General features: G+C 35.4%; 1 protein-coding gene and 1 long non-coding RNA gene across 2 annotated transcripts in view; one reads left to right on the top strand and one right to left on the bottom strand.

Annotated features, from left to right (window-relative positions):
• Positions 1-19,404, bottom strand: part of LOC141402269 (uncharacterized) — a 167,404-nt gene that overhangs the window by 42,024 nt on the left and 105,976 nt on the right. The window lies entirely within an intron of this gene.
• Positions 16,454-18,862, top strand: LOC141402270 (uncharacterized). The gene is made up of 2 exons (XR_012412578.1): positions 16,454-16,623; positions 16,828-18,862. It is a non-coding gene; the product is annotated as an uncharacterized lncRNA (long non-coding RNA).

The following is a 19,404-nucleotide window of genomic DNA, read 5'->3' as shown; positions in this document are numbered from 1 at the left end:
GTGTTTAGTTTTTCTTGAAGCTTTTTTTTAAACACTCATATAAACGACGCTTGAATTCAACATTGTAAGGATTTATCCTTACAATAAGCCTTAGGCATAATTTTATATGAGTTTCATTGGAACAGAGGAACACATAAAATCCAGACATCTGCAGGCACATTTAAAACGGCATCGTTGTGTATGGGTGTTCTATGTCTGCTTTTATTGTAATTTCGTAATTAAGGGGCATGTTAAGCTGAGGGGGGTTCATATTGTTTATCTTATAAATTAAATTATACAAATTAATTGTACTAAATAATGCTTACATTTTAGCAGGATTTGACATTTTTGAAATACCAACCTGAAAAGAATAAGGAAGAAAAATTATAAATTATATTTATAAATTTATTTTAAACTAGGGACATTCTAAACTACTCAAGAAAAGGGTTTTGCATGGTCAGATATCGTTCTGTGGAAACAAGAACTTTAGAGGTCTTTCATAGAAATAATCCCTTCAAAAATTTTTTGATGGACAGAAAACCTTCGTAAGGAGGTTCTGTGGACAGAAAACCTTTCGAAATTCTTCTTCTGTAGCCAATACACCTTTGTAAGTTAAGGTTAATAATACTTTTAAAAGTCTTCCATATACAAAAGACCTTGAAAATTTTGAAAGATCTTCAATAGGTAGAAGTCCATTGAAAGGATACCCGTGAAAGATCTCCCTATCTCAAATTTCGTTGCCTTGGCATTGTATGGCTTCAGAGAAAGGTATCTAGTCTGAATCGTCAATAATGCCAAAACATACCAACCGACGCACAGTGGTTCAGAATCGTTTTTTCCTGGTCAAAATTCTGTAACTTTTGAACGGATAGAGATATATTCATAATTCATTTTTTTTTGTTAGACAGATAACACAATCGGCTTTCAGACTAATTATAAGCGGCCAAGTTCGGTCTGGTATCAAAATATGAGTGTTTTGTGGTTTTTATATCTTCCTATGTATTAAAGATGGTCAAACACCAACAAATAAACAAAATAATTACCAAATAAAAATTAAAAAAAAAAAAATTTTAATTTTTTCAAAAATTAAAAAAATTCTCCTTGGGTTTTAATAAAACTTATATAACTCGTATAAAAACTCATATACTCAAAAAAGTTGTAATTTGTGTCAAAAAACTGTAATTCATAAGGAAACAGTATAGAAAAACACATATTTTTACACATGTAATTTTAATAAATTGAAAAAAGTGTTAAACGGACGGAACGGGACGGGTACAAAGTATATATGGGCTGGAAGAAGAGCCTTTCGGGCATCTTTCTGTGAAAACAGAACTTTGTTCCATGTTGTTCCACAAAAGTTCTAGTCCACTAAATTTAGAATTTCATAAAATTTAGTACCCGAGGAAAAATAAAATAGATCATGTTGTGTAAACGCTACGGTAATTTACTAAAACGATTTTTAAAGGCCACAATCCTACCTACCTTACAAAAAAACAATGAACACAAAAACTTTTACAGTTTCAGAGAAATAGCTTCGTCTTTCTCCAGAAATTTGCAAAAATGACGTATTTCCCAAAAATGGGGAAAATGCTCGTCTTTAGGGACACGCCACGCCCACACCTTCCAATATTTGGGCCTAATTTTTTGGTTTCCTTAGTTTCAATATGTTTACTATCGAATACTTTATAGAAATTAAATATCTTTGACAAAACAAAATTTTGATTTTTGGCCAGGAAAATTGATTCCTGAACCATTGTGCGACGTCGAAATAAAATCTAAGAAGGAGGCCCACAAAAATGCATCACAAAGAGCACCATAAACAGATGTATGCGGCGGTGCACCGGTAAAAGCAAAAGAGAGACCATGCCATGAAAGCATACTTATCATATCCCAAGAAAACTATGAATACTCCCTCCACGTTTTCGAAAGCGGAAAATTGGATCAGATCTCCTCAACAGTAAAATCTGTACTGCGAAGCCAACGAAAAAGAATAAGATTTCCCTGGCGACACCCTTTCACCTTTTCGTATAAACTGACTCAAGAGCCAGGTAAGGGGACCAAATTTGACCTTTTAAAGCTAAATTTTCAAAAAAAATTATGATTTTGTTATACCCTCCACCATATGGAGGGTATAATTAAATTTGTCATTCCGTTTGTAACACATCGAAATATTCGTCGGAGACCCTATAAAGTAAATATATTATTGATCAGCATAAAATTCTATGTCGATTTGACCATGTCCGTCCGTCCGTCTGTCTGTCTGTCTGTTGAAATCAAGATACAGCTCGCAATTTTAAAGATAGAGAGTCAATATTTGGTACAGAAGTTTTTATTACTTGCAGGATGGTTGGTATTGAAAATGGGATATATCGGTCCACGTTTTGATATAGCCCCCATAGAACGGTACCTCCCGATTTTCGGTATTTTTAAGGTTTTAGCTTCATTATCCTACCCAAATGGCTGACATTTGGTGCGTAGTCTTCTCTAGAGTTATAAAACTTTCCCCCAGAATTTTGTCGGTATCGGTCCACGTCCATAGAACGGTACCTCCCGATTTTCAATATTTTGAAGATTTTAGCTTCATTATCACACCAAAATGGCTGAAATTTGGTACTTAGTCTACGCTGATGGTATAAAACATTCCAGAACTTTGTCGGTATCGGTCAATGCCTTCATATAGCCCCCATAGAACGATACCTCCCGATTTTCGGTACTTTGAACGTTGTGGCCTCAATAATGGCTGAGATTTGGTATTTAGACTTCGTTAGTGGTACTCAAACTTCCCCTGTAAAATTGTCGATAAAGGTCCTCTCCTTCATATATTCATATTCATTCATATTTTCGGTATTTTTAAGGTTTTAGCTCCATTATCATACCAACATGGCTGAAATTTGGTACGTAGTCTTCTTTAGAGGTATAAAACTTTCCCCCAGAATTTTGTCGGTATCGGTCCACGTCTTCATATAGTCCCAATAGAACGGTAACTCCCGATTTTCGGTATTTTGAAGATTTTAGCTTCATTATCACACTGAAATGGCTGAAATTTGGTACCTAGTCTACGTTATAGGTCAATGCCTTCATAAAGACCCCATAGAACGGTACCTCCCGATTTTCGGTACATTGAACGTTGTGGCCTCAATATTCCACCGAAATGGCTGAAATTTGGTATTTAGACTCTGCTGGGGGTACTCAAACTTCCTCTTTAAAATTGTCGGTATAGGTACACTTCTTCATATAGCCCCCATGGAAAGGTACCTCCCGATTTTTCGTATTTTGAAGGTTGTGTCTTCAACATTCCACCAAAATGGCTGAAATTTGGTATTTAGTCTTCAATGTGATATAAAACTATTCGCCAGAATATTGCCTGTACAGGTCCACGCTTTCATATTGCCCCATTTCCGACTAAAATTCCTCGGTATAGGTCCACGTTTCGACATAGCCCCCTTAGAACGGTACCTCCCGATTTTCGTAATACTGAAGATTGTGACGTCAATATTATTAGTATAGGTCCACGTCTTCCTATATCCCCATAGAAGCGTACTTTTTGATTTTCGGTATTTTTTAAGTTTTAGCCATATTCTCTTACCGAAATATAGGAATTTAGGTATTTAGTCTTCTATGAGTCTAAAAATTTTCCGTCAGAATATTGTCGGTATAGATCGACGTTTTGAAATAGCCCCCACAGAACGGTGCCTCACATTGTGTTACCAAAATTGCAGAAATTTAGTATTAAGTCCGCTTCATACATGAAATGAAACTAATTATTCCATTTTACTTCAATACAACTTATGGTGGAGGGTATAACAAGGTCGGCCGAACTTAACGCCGTTCTTACTTGTTTTTTTTTTTTTTTTTAGAGATCGTTATGTATGCGGATGTCCCTATCTTGGCATCGAGTCCTATCGTCGATAACGTATGTGGTATGGTTCCACTTGTAAAGCTTGTAGTCGTTTACTCTCTATAATAACAAATCCACAAATAGAAAATATTTATATTTAGTATTTTCTAACTATAAAGGATTCCCGCTGTCGATTTGTTATTATATTTCGGTCATTTAAATTTAATTTTTTCTAAAGTCTTCCGCAGGGATTGGGTTAAATGTCTACATAGCTGACTTAATGCAGTTTTTTCATCTGAGGAATATGAAACTATCTGCCACTAAATCCAATGCCACACTGTTCACCACCTGGAAAACTGAAAAGAGGGTTCCCCTGAACATATTGGTCGATGGTGGCCTGATTCTGATGTTTTCGCTAAGTAATACAGATAGCAACAGTGTTGTCAAGATATATTTGAACTTGTCATTCAAAATACTGTGTTTTAATATTACCGATTTTTGTCGGTAAATCAAAAAATTAGCTGCAGAATTCCTCAAATTACACATAAACAACCGTCGTGGAAGGGACCGATAGCACAACCTGTCCTAAAATCCCTAAACTGCACTTTTGACAAAAATTTTGAATATTTGTGTGGGAGATATTATACCCTTCGAGGGTTACCGTTCGCAACATTTTAGCGGAGTGGACCCATATTGTCCATCTTCGAACTTGTCAAGAATATGAACAATGCACACACTTTGCAAAACAATACTATATCGAATACCTGTAATAGGTGTCCTACTACAATCGAATAGTTTGCGGATTACTTTTCAAAAAAAATATAATTTCCTTTTTCGGGTTTTCGCTTTTTTATCGTCTATTCCTAAAAGCCATTATTTATAATAAATGAGCAACATCATCCTTCTAACGAAATGGGTTTCCTTATTTATATTCATAGATATTTTATGCAACAGAAATGGGAATTCTCATACTCCTTCCCATCAGTACTATTAATAGTTTCATTAATAACCTATCACCAGCAAGCAGTCCGTTTCTTTACCCCCATCCGCAGCACTTTCGATTTCATCTTAAAGAAATTGTTTCACTTCGACCTTTCACAAACTAAAAAATATACTTCCGTTTGTCTGTCTTTTTTCTTATATTCTTCCCTTTCGTTTTTTTTTCGTGTAACCTCAAGCCATTATCCCTGCTCCAAAGAGGCCTGTCATGAATTAAAGATGAATCTTATGTTGAAGTCTTTAGAGTTTCACTAAAAACGACAGCCATCCTTTTGGTTTACACTTAGCAAAGGAACAAAATGAAATAAAGAAACGAATCCCATAACAAGGCGGTGGAAAAAGCATAAAAATTCCCATACTATTTGTTGTTTGTATGTTTTATGGCGCGCCAAAAGGACTTTGGCCGCGTACATACATGTATATGTGTGGAAAACCCAAGCCAAAAACCCAGTCGAGTGAGAGAAGAAAAAGAAGTGCAAATGTATGTGCATAAAATTTAAGGCAGACAAACGCACATCTAGTTATAAATATTCCAGAGCCAACATTAATGCGTGTAGGCATATTTGAGTTGGTACGCTTTTTTGTTTCTTAACGAGTATGTATTTGTAGCATTGTGGCGCAACACTTTCGCACAAGTCCCCTTAAAGAGTTGAGAACCCTCGTTTCGTATTTTTTCGGTTATGAACATCCTTTTTTTGCACCCTCTAGGGTGTTAACGCATATGAAATTATGCCAAAGAAAACAAGACAGCAAACATAAAACTGTTAACAGTCTTTGCCTAGGCTATTCTGTGTGTATGGTAAGTCTTAAAACATACATCTACTGGGGATTAAAGCAGGTTATGAACTTTTCACTAAAAGTCTGGTGGTAGTTGAAATAATCATTTACGAAAAGTGTATATTCTTGATCGGGGTAAAATTCCGAGTCATCCATCCGTCCGTCTGTGGTAACCACTCTAGCATTCATCAAAATAGAGATAGGATGCTGAAATTTTAGAAAGATGCGTCTCTGTTTTACAGGCAGGTCAAAGACCGATATAGCCCACGTTGTGGTGTAGCCCCTATATATCGGTACCAACCGAATTAGCTATACTTTGGCAGAGATAGAGAAACTTATCTCAAATAATTATGGACATATCGCTCATTTACTCAAAGAGTGGCATAACTTAAAAAATGCCAAGTTGATATCTCTAAAACTCAACGAGTTAAAGCTTATTTTCTAGGAATTTGGCATAAATCATCGTGCTGACATGTTGCAGAATATTTTGATTTTGGTGTTTCTTTGGAAAAGCCGAAAAGTGAGTGTGATTCTCATTCATATGAGAATACTAGACACTTAAAGAGTTCGGTTTTTCGCTAAAAAAGGCATCATTTCAAAAACTGAGAAGCCAATTGATAATTCCCTTCGCCGGGATGAAATCATGATATTGGTAGCGATCAGTAAAATTTTGCAACACTGTCAGTTCGTTTTGAAAAACATTACTCTCTGTAATAGAGGGTAATAAATGAAGTTGAGCCAATGGGGGAATACTCCACTCAAACAATCGAAAATGAGATTGAACTTCAACAATAAACAAAACAAACAAAAAACAGCCGAGGCACGGGCGAATTGGAGCTTTGTTAAAAACAAAATTCCAATAAACAACCTCACAGGCAACTGTGTTGGTGTTCTTTTCAACTCACAGAATTCGAAGAATTCTTAGTTGATACGTGCTGACATGTTGCAGAATATTTTGATTTTGGTGTTTCTTTGGAAAAGCCGAAAAGTGAGTGTGATTCTCATTCATATGAGAATACTAGACACTTAAAGAGTTCGGTTTTTCGCTAAAAAAGGCATCATTTCAAAAACTGAGAAGCCAATTGATAATTCCCTTCGCCGGGATGAAATCATGATATTGGTAGCGATCAGTAAAATTTTGCAACACTGTCAGTTCGTTTTGAAAAACATTACTCTCTGTAATAGAGGGTAATAAATGAAGTTGAGCCAATGGGGGAATACTCCACTCAAACAATCGAAAAATCATCTGAAACGTTTTTAGGTTATGAAGCACTAAAGCACTTCAAACAATGCTTGAACTTACACAGAAATTTAGCACTGATATCGGGCTAGCTCTTTACAAAAGATGGTCCAAGTAGTTTTTTTAGTTTTAATATAATAATCTTTTTAAGTTGGGAAGTCAAATTTCAGTCGGCAACTTAAACGGGTTTTTCTCGGAATTGGATTTTTCGAGATGTGTCACTCTGTGAGTAAATGAGCGATATGTAGGTCCGATTTCAGGCATTTTGAAGTTTTTAACTGTATTTTAAGATCGAATTACCTATAATTTGGAACATAGTAATCACTAAACTTATCTGCAAAATTATGGACATAGGTCCTGGTTTTGGTATAGCCCTCATATATCTCCACCTCCCGATTTGAGGTATTTTAGCCACGTTTTCAATCTGAATTAGCTATAATTTGCCATTTAAGTTTCTCAGAGGTCTATGGACAGTGTTGCGGGTTTTCGTATATCCCCCATATAATGGCACCATCCTATTTCAGGTATTTGACGTTTTTAGCTACATTTTCAGATCGAATTAACTATAATTTGGCACATAGGGTTCCCAGAGGTCTAGAAATTTATTTACCAAAAATTATGGACATAGGGGCGGATTTTCGTGTAGCCTCCACATAACTGTACCGTCCGATTTCAGGTATTTTGACATTTTTAGCTATATTCTCAGACGGAATAATTTGGATTTCAGGGTTTCTAGAAATCTAGAAACTTGTATACAAAAAAAAAAAAATATAAACATAGGTTCGGTAGGCTCCATATAACTGTACCGTAAGATTTAAGGTATTTTGATGTTTTAGCTACATTTTCAGATCGAATTATTTATAATTTGGCCAACAGTGGTCTCAAAACTTATCTGGAAAATTGTAGACAATGTTTTGGTATACCCTCATATAACGGTACCGCCGATTTCAGGTATTTTTAGCTACATTTTCAGACCGAACTAGTTATAATTTGGCACTTAAGGTTCCTAGTGTTTACAAAACATATCTATCGAAAATGGTGCACTAAGATGTCGCATAAGGGTGCTCATTAAAATTTTTCACATAGGTCCATGTTTTGAAATAGGCCCCATATAACGGTACCTCAGAATTTTCGGTATTTTGAGCATCGGAACTACCTTTTATTTGAACTTTGAGGTTCCCATTAAACATTTTCAACATAGGTTCATGCTTTCGTATAGGACCCATATAACGGTACTTCCCGATTTAAGATATTTTGAGGATTTTAGCTAAATTTTTGACCACTATTACTTATTATTTGTCGTTTGTGGTTTCCAGTGCTCAAACATCTTTTCCGCAAAAAATGGTCAACATATGTAGGTCAATATTTTGTTATAGCCACCATATAACGGTACCCCGCATTTTGATGATTTTGGCTACATTTTTTGACCGAAATATCTGCAATTTTACATTTGATGTTCCCAGTGGTCACAAAACTTTTCCACCTAAAATTGTCAACATAGTTCAATAGTTTGGTATAGCCACCATAAAACGGCACCTCCGCATTTTCGATATTTTGAGTATTTTAAAAACATTTTCTGACCACTTCTACTTATTATTTGTCGTTTGTGGTCTCCAGTACTCAAACAACTTCTCCGCAAAAAAATTGTCAACATAGGTCAATATTTTGTTATGGCCACCATAAAACTGTACCTACGCATTTTTGGTATTTGGATGATTTTGGCTAAATTTTTTGACCGAAATATCTGTAATTTGACATTTGAGGTACACAGTGGTCACAAAGCCTTTCCATCAAAAATTGTTAACATAGATCCATGTTTTGGTATAGCACCAATATAACGGTTAGATGTTTCGAGAATTTTAGCTAAATTTTTTGCTGAAATAGCGGTAATATGACTCTTTTTAGCTCTAATCGGTAACAAAACTTGTTCTTGAAAAATGTTCAACATAGGTCCATGTTTTGGTATAGATCCATATAGCGATACTTCCCGATATTTAGTATTTTAAGGAATTCAGCTGCTTTCTTTTACCGACGTACCTGTTTCTTGACATTTGAGGTTAACAAAACTGTCAACATAGGTCCACAAGTTGATATAGCTTCCATATAAACGTACCGCCCGATTGAAGAAGTTTTAGATAAATTTTAATAATTTTGGGCATTGGTAGAAGAAAAACTTCTCCTAAAATTGTGGGCAGGAAAAATACTGAATATTCCATTATGATTTAGAATTTTTCATGGTGGCGTTTATTATAAGTTCGGCCCGGCCGAACCCTCCACCATAATATGGAGGGCATACTTAAATTTGTCATTCCGTTTGTAACACATGGAAATATTCGTTGGAGAAGTATATATATTCTTGATCAGTATAAAATACCAAGTCGAAATAGCCTTGTCCGTCCTCTGCTCGCAATTTTTAAGATAGAACTTTGTAATTTGTATAGATGTTTTTATTACTCCTTAGGATGATTGGTATTGAAAATTGGCTATATCGGTCCACGTTCTGATATGGCCCCAATAGAACGGTACCTCCCGATTTTCGGCATTTTTAATGTTGTGATCTCAAAATCGCTCCGAAATGGCTGAAATTTAGTATTTGGCTGAAATGGCTGAATTTTGTCGGTATAAGTCCACGTCTTCATATAGCCCCCATGGAACGGTACCACCAGATTTTCGGTGTTTTAAAGGTTTTAGCCTTAATATACCACCGAACTTGCTGAAATTTGATATTTAATTTTCGTTTGGGGTATAAGACTTTCTAACTGAAATTTGTCGGTATAGGCCTTCGTATAGTCCCCGTAAACGGTACCCAGCAAAAATCCTCATTACAAACCTCCTTTCCACCCATTATTTCAACAAGGGCATGTCGCGCGAAATATCTGGTTATTTTGTAACCACTGAAATAGGTAGATGGTAACCACTGAAATAAGTAGCACGGTGCTCTTGAATCAAATTTAAATGGAAGGTGCTTACACCTGTGAAGTTTTTGCGGATGCTCAAACTACAATGTTCATAGATGAGAAAAATCAAAAAACAAAAATAATCGCCGGATCGCTTTTTAAATAAATCGCGATTCAAGTTGACATTTTTAGGGGTTGTTTAGGTTTTTGCGATTTTGCTTGGAAACCGCAACTCCTATCAAAATGAGACTGAAGAAAATTTCGTAGCTATGAAAATTTTCTACAAGAGCGATCTTAATGATATTTTCGTAGGTTTTACAACTTTTGAGATATAGAAGCTGCAATTGGGACAATTCAAATTCAATTCTGTATCGTCTCCTTATAAAACAATGTCATGACTGCAATATCTCAACTTAAACTTATATATTTAAAAAAATGGTACAAACTAGGAAAAATTACATAAGCCAGTCTTGTTGAGAATTTTCACAGCTGTAAGATTTTCTCTGGCCCCATGCCGATAAGACTTGCCGTATTCAAGCAAAATCGCGAAACCCTAACAAAAAAACCTAAAAATGTAAACTGAGCTTCTTTATCTCAAAAATGGTACAGCCTGAGAACAAATCATAAACATCAATCCTGTAGAGAATTTTCACAGCTACAACATTTTCTTAAGCTCCATTTCGATTGGACTTGCGGTTTCCAAGCAAAATCGTGAAAACCTAAAAAACACCCAAAAATGTGAATTTTGACCGCGATTTATTTAAAAATCCCTATAGCGATTTTTTCTTTTTTTAGATTTTTCTCATCTATGAACATTTCTGTTTCAGGATTCAAAAAAACTTCCCCTGTGTAAGCGATTTTCATTAAAAGTTAGTTAAGGCGCACCCTTCATAACATTGTTTTATAAGGGGGCGATACAGTCAGTGCATTGTCCCAATTTGAACTTCAATATCTCAAAAATGGTAAAACCTACGAAAATAGCGTAAAGGTCAATCTTGTAGAAACTTTTCATAGCTACAATATTTTCTTCAGTCTCATTTTAATAGGACTTGCGGTTTCTAAGCAAAATCGTGAAAACCTATACAACGCCTAAAAATGTCAACTTGAATCGCGATTTATCGCTCCGGCGATTTTTTTTTTGTTTTTTGATTTTTCTCATCTATGAACATTGTAGTTTAGAATCCGCAAAAACTTCCCAGGTGTAAGCACCTTCCATTTAAGTGTGATTTAAGAGCACCGTGGTAGATACTGAGTAGATTCTGACTACTTATTTCAGTGGTTACAAATTAACCAGATATTTCGCGCGACATGTCCTTGTTAAAATAATGGGTGGGAAAGGAGGTTTGTAATGAGGATTTTTGCTGGGTACCTTCAGATTTTTGGTATTCTGAAGGGTGTGGCCTCAATATCCCCCGAAATGGCTGAAATTTGGTTTTTATGTCTTCGTTGGGGGTATAAAACTTTCCACCTGAAATTTGTCGGTATAGATCCACGTCTTCATAGAAAAGTTCCTCGCGATTTGCGGTATTTTGAAGGCTGTGGCCTCAATATACCACTGAAATGGTTGAAATTTGGTATTTAGTCTTCGATGGAGATATAAAAATGTCCATTCGAAAGTTTTTTTGGTATAGGTCCACGTCTTCGTATTGCCCCCATAGAACTGTACCTCCCGATTTTCGGTATTTTGAAGGTCGTGGCCTCAGTATACCATTGACATGGTTGAAATTTGGTATTTAGTCTTCGATGGAGGTATAAACCTTTCCATCCGAAATGTTTTTGGTATGGGTCTACGTCTTCATATAGTCCCCATAGAGCGTTATCTTCCGATTTTCGGTATTTTAAAGATTGTGGCCTCAACGTTTCATCTACATTTTTAAAGAGAGTTGCAACATTTTTCTTCTGAAATGGATGTATACTGGAATTTTGGAATCACACAGAAAATTATCATCTAAGAAAATTATCCTCAAAGGATAGAGAATGAGCTTAGTGTGGTGGTGTAGGGTAAAAAAAGTTCGGCCCGCTCAGACTTAACGCCGTTCTTACTTGTTTTACTTGTTAATGTGTCTCATAAACCACTGTACCACCGACCGGCCCATCACTCTCCATGATTACAGCATGAAAACTCAAGGGTTGTTAAAATTTTCCCTTCACATATTCATCCGTAAATACATACAGACATACAGATTTTTGCTACAAAAATTTTGCACATCCTCGGTGAGTGTGTAAGCATATAAACTTTGTTTTTGCCTACAAAGTTGAACAAAATATGTGCGGTAAATTCCTCTTTAATTTTTTTTTTTCATTTACAAATGTATTTTTTTTTTTGCTTTTTTCTCCTCTTTCATTTTTTCGTGTTTTTTGCAATGAATTTTAATAAAAAAAAACAACAACAACAGAGCGACAATAAAATGCTACTAACAACACGCGAATTTAATTGGAGTGTAAGAATTTAATTAAAACAATTAGGGCCAAAGGAAATGTGAAAAGAGTAAATGTTTACTTACTACGTATGTGTATACGTACATATGTACAGAAAATTACACAATTGCAGTTGCTTTAAATCTCATAAGCTGTGGTTTACTTTATGACCATGATTGTGTTTTTGTTTTGCTGTTTTTCTGGTTGGAGAAAGCTTCATTACTTTACTCAATTTTGCATGCCGGCATCATACGCAAGCCTTTAATTTAAATATGTGAAATTCCAGTTTTTCCATTTTCAATATGTGTGGGAGGGAATGTTTATGATTAACTTCATTTGTCTCAAAAACATTTCAACAAATAATTAAAATTCTTTCTTTATGTTTATCTTGATTCATGATTAGTTGGATGTTTTTAATTTAAATTTTTAAAGTATTATTTCAAGAAAAATAATTCCAAATAATATCAGTTGTTAAATTTTTATATTGTAAATGGAATTAAATATAGGTATTTGAGTTTAATAATAAAAAAGTTTAATATGCTTGCATTTGATATGGGAATGTTTTAGAGAATTATTAATAATTCATCACCAAAGTGAATTGCTTGTTTCTTACGCATTTTATTGATTTTTCAAAAAATTCAAATGGAAAAATGATCATATTCTCATATGATTTTGAATACACTTTGCCATATTTTTAAATATTTCATTATATTATGTACAAATATGATAAAAAGTATTTAAAATCGTTCTAAAATATAAGAATTTTTCTCTTTGATTTTTTTAAAAATATGCAAAATCCGATGCCTTTAGATTTCCGTTTTGTCGGCGTATACTTTTTGTTTATTGAAATGCCACAAACGAAAAGCAAGTATACGCCACCAATTTCTTTATTAATAACAGTTATACGCCACCAAATAACAAACAGTCAACTAATTCTCAATTTCAAATAATTGTAGTATTGAAAAAAATTTGTGCTATAGTATAAAAATATATTATTATTTCTGTGGACTCATTTATTAACGCATTTTATGCACTTTACACTATCAATTTATCTCTTGAATTCCATAATTAACTTTTAACACTATTTATCGTTTAGTTGTTTTGTAACGATCAATGTTTCTGTTCTCAAGACAATTGGACAATTAGTAATATGAGAGCATTACTTAATTTTTCTTAGCAAGTGCAGTTTTGGAGTGGTGTAGTGGGCGTTAAATATCTTCTGTCAATTAGTACAGCCAGCCATTTATCATGCAATTTGCAACAATTCAAAATATTAGTTAGTGGAGGAGTTGTGAGAGGAATGAGGCTTGAGTTTATGGTTTCATTAGAAATATGTGTATAAAAAATAATAAAGTTATGCGAAGCTATACAACAAATTATAAATTAGGTCCATTAGACAACATATTTTCCTCACGAACATAAAAGACCAAACCGCCTTCAGAGTGCGAAATGACAGACATTTTTAAGATCACATGTCTGATTGAAGGACTAAGTGAATTATGATATCATATCAGAGCATAGTGTTTAAAATTGGAGAAATAATTGACAAAATCAGCGAAGTTGTTAAACAATTCTACGTTCACCTTGGCTACGGTAAAGGTAAATTTTCAGTAACCATCAACCTATGTTATAAATATTCTTGAAGAAGTCCGAAAATACAAGCATGTGTGGACAAAATCTCTTTCAACTAATTTGGAGTCCGTAAAGGCCTGTCCGTTGGTAATAAATATTTTTTTAGAAGGCTGGGAATTTATCCGACGCCTTAACTCGGGTTTTTTATTGTTTTGATAGGAGAGCATGATACGTTGAATTTGCTGGAAGCTTCATGTATGACCCGTTACTTTTCTGCCTTATATGCAACTAAACAGGACTCAAGGAACCTTACGGAAATAAAGGTTTAACAAAAATTGGAGTCGATTAAAATCTGTCAGTTCGCCTGGTGCCCACAATATCTCTCGAACAGATTAACCGAATTATGGGTCATATTTATCCACTTTTTCGGGTACCTCCCTAACAAAAGTTTATTTTTTTTTTTTTGCTAAAATGTTGAGCACGATAACTCCCCAAGCGAGTCACTGATTTGGTCCAAACTTTGAACATCGCAGTTTTTCTTTCAGTCATAACGATCCACACCGTCGGGTATCTCCTACACAAAATTTCAAAATTGTAGGCAAAAGTGCAGTTTAATGACATGGCTTAGATCGTCCCTATTACGGGAGAATTTTTTTTTTTTTGGGTAATGCCTTACTTCCAGTTGCCTAAGAGCCAATTTAAATGACTGGAGAGCAGAGGATTTGGATTAACCCTAGTTTAGTAAAAACTCTCCGATTTTTTTCCAGAGGTAGATATTGATGCGCTTATTACGGGAACGTATAATTTTCTTGGTAAACGGACCCGGTTGCCCGGTTATTGGACCCGAAGTCCGGGTACAAAACCCGGGTTAGACCCGTCTCTACCGAACCGATTGCTACAGAACTGATTTTCGGACCCGGATTTTTCCATAAACCCTTAAAAAAGTCGAAACTGGGCCCATTATGGGGGCTCAATAAATTCAAGCCAGCTCGCACTTTAACCTTTCCAAACTGGTGCTACATGTTGTAATACCTTCTCTGGATCCAGAGATATTGCCCTTAGAATCTTGACAAGCCGGTTTTTCTAAGTGGCTTTTTAAAAAAAAATGTAAAAAAATTTTGTTCCCGTGCCCCATATTTGCACCTTTTCATAGGAGAAAGTCTTAAATTTAAAGAAAATTTTGTTCAATTTAGAACTTTAAAATTTTCCGTACACATCTACGAGTTAATATTCTAGATTCTAAGAACCATGGATCCAGAGAAAATATTACAACATATGGCACCATTTTGGAATAGTTAAAGTGCGGGCTATAACCTGGCATACAATACGGGGGCACCCATAATAGGCCAATTTTTGTCTTTGTGAGGGTTTTATGGAAAAACCCGGGTACAAAAATAATTTTTGGGGCTATATCACCTGAATACCTTGCAATAACCCCATAATATGACCACTTGTACGATAGGTATTTCCATAAGCTGGAGTACTGCTATTTATCATTCTCGCCGATAAATAGCAATGCTCCAGATTATAGGCCCAACAGTATCCCGCTTTTGGAAGGTCATAACCAACTGGACTTTGGGGACTTAAATGCCCTTCATGAGTTGTTGCACTCGGTCCTCGAAAATGACCAGAGGGGTATAGCGCTGGACGAGTTGATTGATAAAACTACGTTTTGTGCGGTATATGAGCACGCCCCTACTGGAAATAACGGAAAGTGTCACAGTTCGCCAGATGTAACCATCGTGTTACTGACAAATGACGTCACCTGGTATCCCGTCGATTCTCTTGGGTCAGTCCATCTCCCCATAATTGTCTCCATCTGCAGACCTCCCTCCCGAGTTCATCACCTATGAAGGCCCCGCTTTCATAAATCATGCGAAAGCTTATTGTCCTAATTTCGGAGAGTTCACCAATCACCGCTTCATAGAACAGCCCAAGCTTTCTGATCTGCGGATAGCAGAGAGGACGTTCCGAGATATCATCACTGCTGCAGCCGTTAGACATATTCCTACTGGGACAAAATTTCCCACTGAACATTCAGATAACTCATCTGAAGAATTGCAACATTGGAGCCGGAATAAGTGAATTGTGCGCAAGGGCTTAATTACTCTCGAACCCTGGAAAGAAGATAGGACTTCAGATACGTTTGCTCACTTTAGGCTGACTGATCCGAATATGTGCGCAGATTATTTAAATCGAAAGTTTGTCAAGCACCAAGGAGTGACAGGGCGAAGAAAGAGTACTACTTTGTTTTAGATCTCTTACTGCCAAGGAGGAACCATCACAGTTTACTATAGATGATGTTCCCAATATCATCAGGAACTCAAAATCATCCAAAGCATTGGTCCCTGATGAAATCTCCATTTTATATGGGATATTGAGATGACATCCCTCCGGCCAAGTTTGAAACGTTTGATAAACTGATCTTATCAGCTTTTTTAACGCGAGGAATATGCAAATATCCGCCAAAAACTCGTCGGCCACTATGTTCACCACATGGACTGCAGAGTAGAGCTGGAAAACTATCGATAGTACAACAATCGTTTTAGTTGCTGACGAAAGACAACGTTACCATCGGCCACCAAAACATGTTTTTGGGTCCTTCGCCGCGAATTTTTTAAATAATAATTATTTGTTGAACCAGATATAAACAAATCTTTACGACAGCGTCCGACTATCGATAGTTTGCCTGCTATACTGCAGAGGAGATGCTTGAGTTGAATGTCATGGTAGATTGTTGCAGAATTCCAACCACTAACCATCCCAATATTCTAGAGGTTACATTCAGCAGTATGTTCACGTCGTCCGCGAGTGCCACAGCTATCTGCGACAAGCTGAGTCCTCAAATCCGTACAAGGCAGCACTTGGGTACAGATAAAGAAACCGTATTGACCACATATAACGTGCTATGTCGTGATCCGAGAAAATAACTGCAACGCGATGGAAAAATATTTAAACCCGTCAGAGTGGCACCCTGAGAACTGCAACAAGGAACCTCATGTCTTGGGTAAACTAACTATCTATGTACATGAAAAGAAAAAGATTCTTCCAGTACAGCATCAAAGTAGCTTGTTCTCGTTGCAGTACTGCTCGGGTGTTACCGTTAGATCTATCATAACCACTATATGCTAGATAGGGCCTTTCCGCCCAGCCATGCCAAGAGGGATCTTTATTACCTAGAAAGTCTAGAGAAAGTGAAGTCCAACGTTGCAAGAAAAAATTCCTAGATCAACAAGCCTATCAAGCAGGTATAAACAAAAATCGTATAAATGCGGCCTCGGAGAAAATCTCGCATCTATCGCAGAGGGGAGCGTCAGCTGTCACTATAAATGGTGCAGGTGTCTAAATTCCTATAGGGCAAGGATTGATAACACCGTGTAATACATCTTCCTAGCATGCGGCACAGCCCCGCACGACACAGTGCACCTTTTCAACTGTCCTACCAAACCTACTCAACTAACTCCTGTAGCTTTGTGGTTACAACCTATCGAAGCATCCACATTACTAGAACTGGAGAAACATATCATATGCTTTCACAACAACTGCGAACATACAGACATCGTATGATGTTACAACAAGAGATGAGCAAGAAAACTTCCGAATTGATTACCTGATTTGGCCAAAACTTCCAACCTTCGCGTACCTCCCTCACAAAGTTAAACATTTTCGCTAAAGTAATGTTTAAAGGCTGTCCGAGAACAGTTTGGAATTTTTACCAATTTACAACGATATAATGTTTTCCTTGGGCAAGTCCATGCTTTCTGACATAGCTTCCAAGTATAGCGGGTGCTTGGCACCTACCTATTCAAGACCTTATTTCAACAAATTTTAATTTATACTTTTCACTGAAACCAACAATTTTCCGATTACGTTGCATTCACTTCACATCACTTTTGCAAATATTAACTGTATTAAAACCCAGATATTAAATGAATATTAAGTAGATAGATATCCTCTTAAATTTATTCACACAAAATATTCTAAACATTTTGCTATGATTTTGTGTTTTTAATATTATTACAATAACAACAACCAAGCAAGTAGGCAAGCAAACAATGAGATTTAATGGTCATCTATTAGCCCATAAAAGCTAGACGAAGAATTATGCAATAGAATTCTATGCCATATTGCTAATAACAATTCACAAAATGCATTTCTAAAATGTTGTTCACTATTTTGTTGATACCATTGTTGTTATTTTATTGTTAAAATGGGCTTTGTTTTACTATTCACAAAATATGAATGTATTTACAAAAGAACGTCACTTATTGTTTTTCGTGGCTATTGTTTACACGAAAAAAAAAATAATAGAGCAAAATTTATTAAATAACCAATATTTCCAGGAAATAAAGCAACAACGTTCTTTAAATACTTTTCGTGGACGAAATTTAAAATATTAAAATTTTTGTGTAGACAAAAATTAGTAATTGTTACATATTTAAATTATCTAACTCTCTATACAAATTGGGAAATTTACACGTAGCAAACGAGTTGGCATATTTTAGGAGTTTATCGGTTCTCAATTTCAATCCTATTTATGTATAACGTACTCGTACAGTATAAAATTGTTCACTGAGTCAATAAATTAACAAGCCGAGAACTTTCTTTTTTTCAGTTTTTTTCTTCATTGCAATTTTTAGTTCACGTCCCGCCCTACTATCCTATCCTTCCCACCACATTTTTCTGGTCATCAAAATTGCCCATTTTAAACCTTTTATCGTTACATTCTAATATTTACGGACATTTCCATAAAATCTCAAATCAATGAAAATAAATTCCAGCTTTGCATGATGCAAGCTCGTAAGTACGTGCAACACTTCGAGTAGAGTGTGTGCATTTAACGATTTATTTGTATAAATGTATGTTTGTTATGTTATCAGTGTAATAGAACAGTACACGTTATTTGTGTCACTTATCAATATTAAATATGTATTGAACATCAATTGAATATTTGAACAATTTTTTCGATAAATATTTATGTACATAAGTACGTGTGTGTAATAAATGTTTCTTTATTAGAAACTATAGAAAAAATAAATAATAATAATTTTAGAGCATCAAAGTTAAATATTGAAAATAGATTTTTGAGCAAAAATAGTTTTGAAATAGATTACTGAAAGCTAAATGTGTCATAATACAAAACCAGGAAATTGCACTCAAAGCAAAAAAAATTGAGGGACTTTACATTAACCATCGTGACCATGACTTGTGAGTTGTATGTTAAACATATTATTGGTCAGGAGTTTTACTTTGTCCTCTAATGGGTTAATTCTCACGACATATATTTATTTACATCTAGGTATGTTTTTATGGGTTCTACTTTGGGAGGAAGATAAATCTTTGGGTATTAAAAGTTTTTTTGTTAAAGAGATTATTGAAAAATCAATTCCATAGTGATGACGACCTGGGTCGAAGTCCGAAGCTATAGGTTTTCCTGTCCTATACGTTGGCGAACAATCTTAAATTTGCTCCACTAATAAATAAGTGATTTTAATGAATAATTAAAACATCAATGGGATTAAGAGAGACTATTTCGAAAAAATGTAATAGCTAAATGAAAGAAGTAAAAAAGCGGTAAGTTCGGCCGGGCCGAACTTTTTATACCCTCCACCATGAAATACTCTGACCGGTCGGTTTTTGTTGGAAAAGTTTCTTGATCACTGGGAACCCTAAATGGCAAATTA

The sequence above is a fragment of the Musca autumnalis genome, unplaced genomic scaffold, assembly GCF_047663935.1.
Source record: "Musca autumnalis isolate F117 unplaced genomic scaffold, ASM4766393v1 scaffold_4, whole genome shotgun sequence".
Taxonomy (NCBI): Eukaryota; Metazoa; Arthropoda; class Insecta; order Diptera; family Muscidae; genus Musca; species Musca autumnalis.
This window is presented reverse-complemented; position numbering and strand designations above follow the sequence as displayed.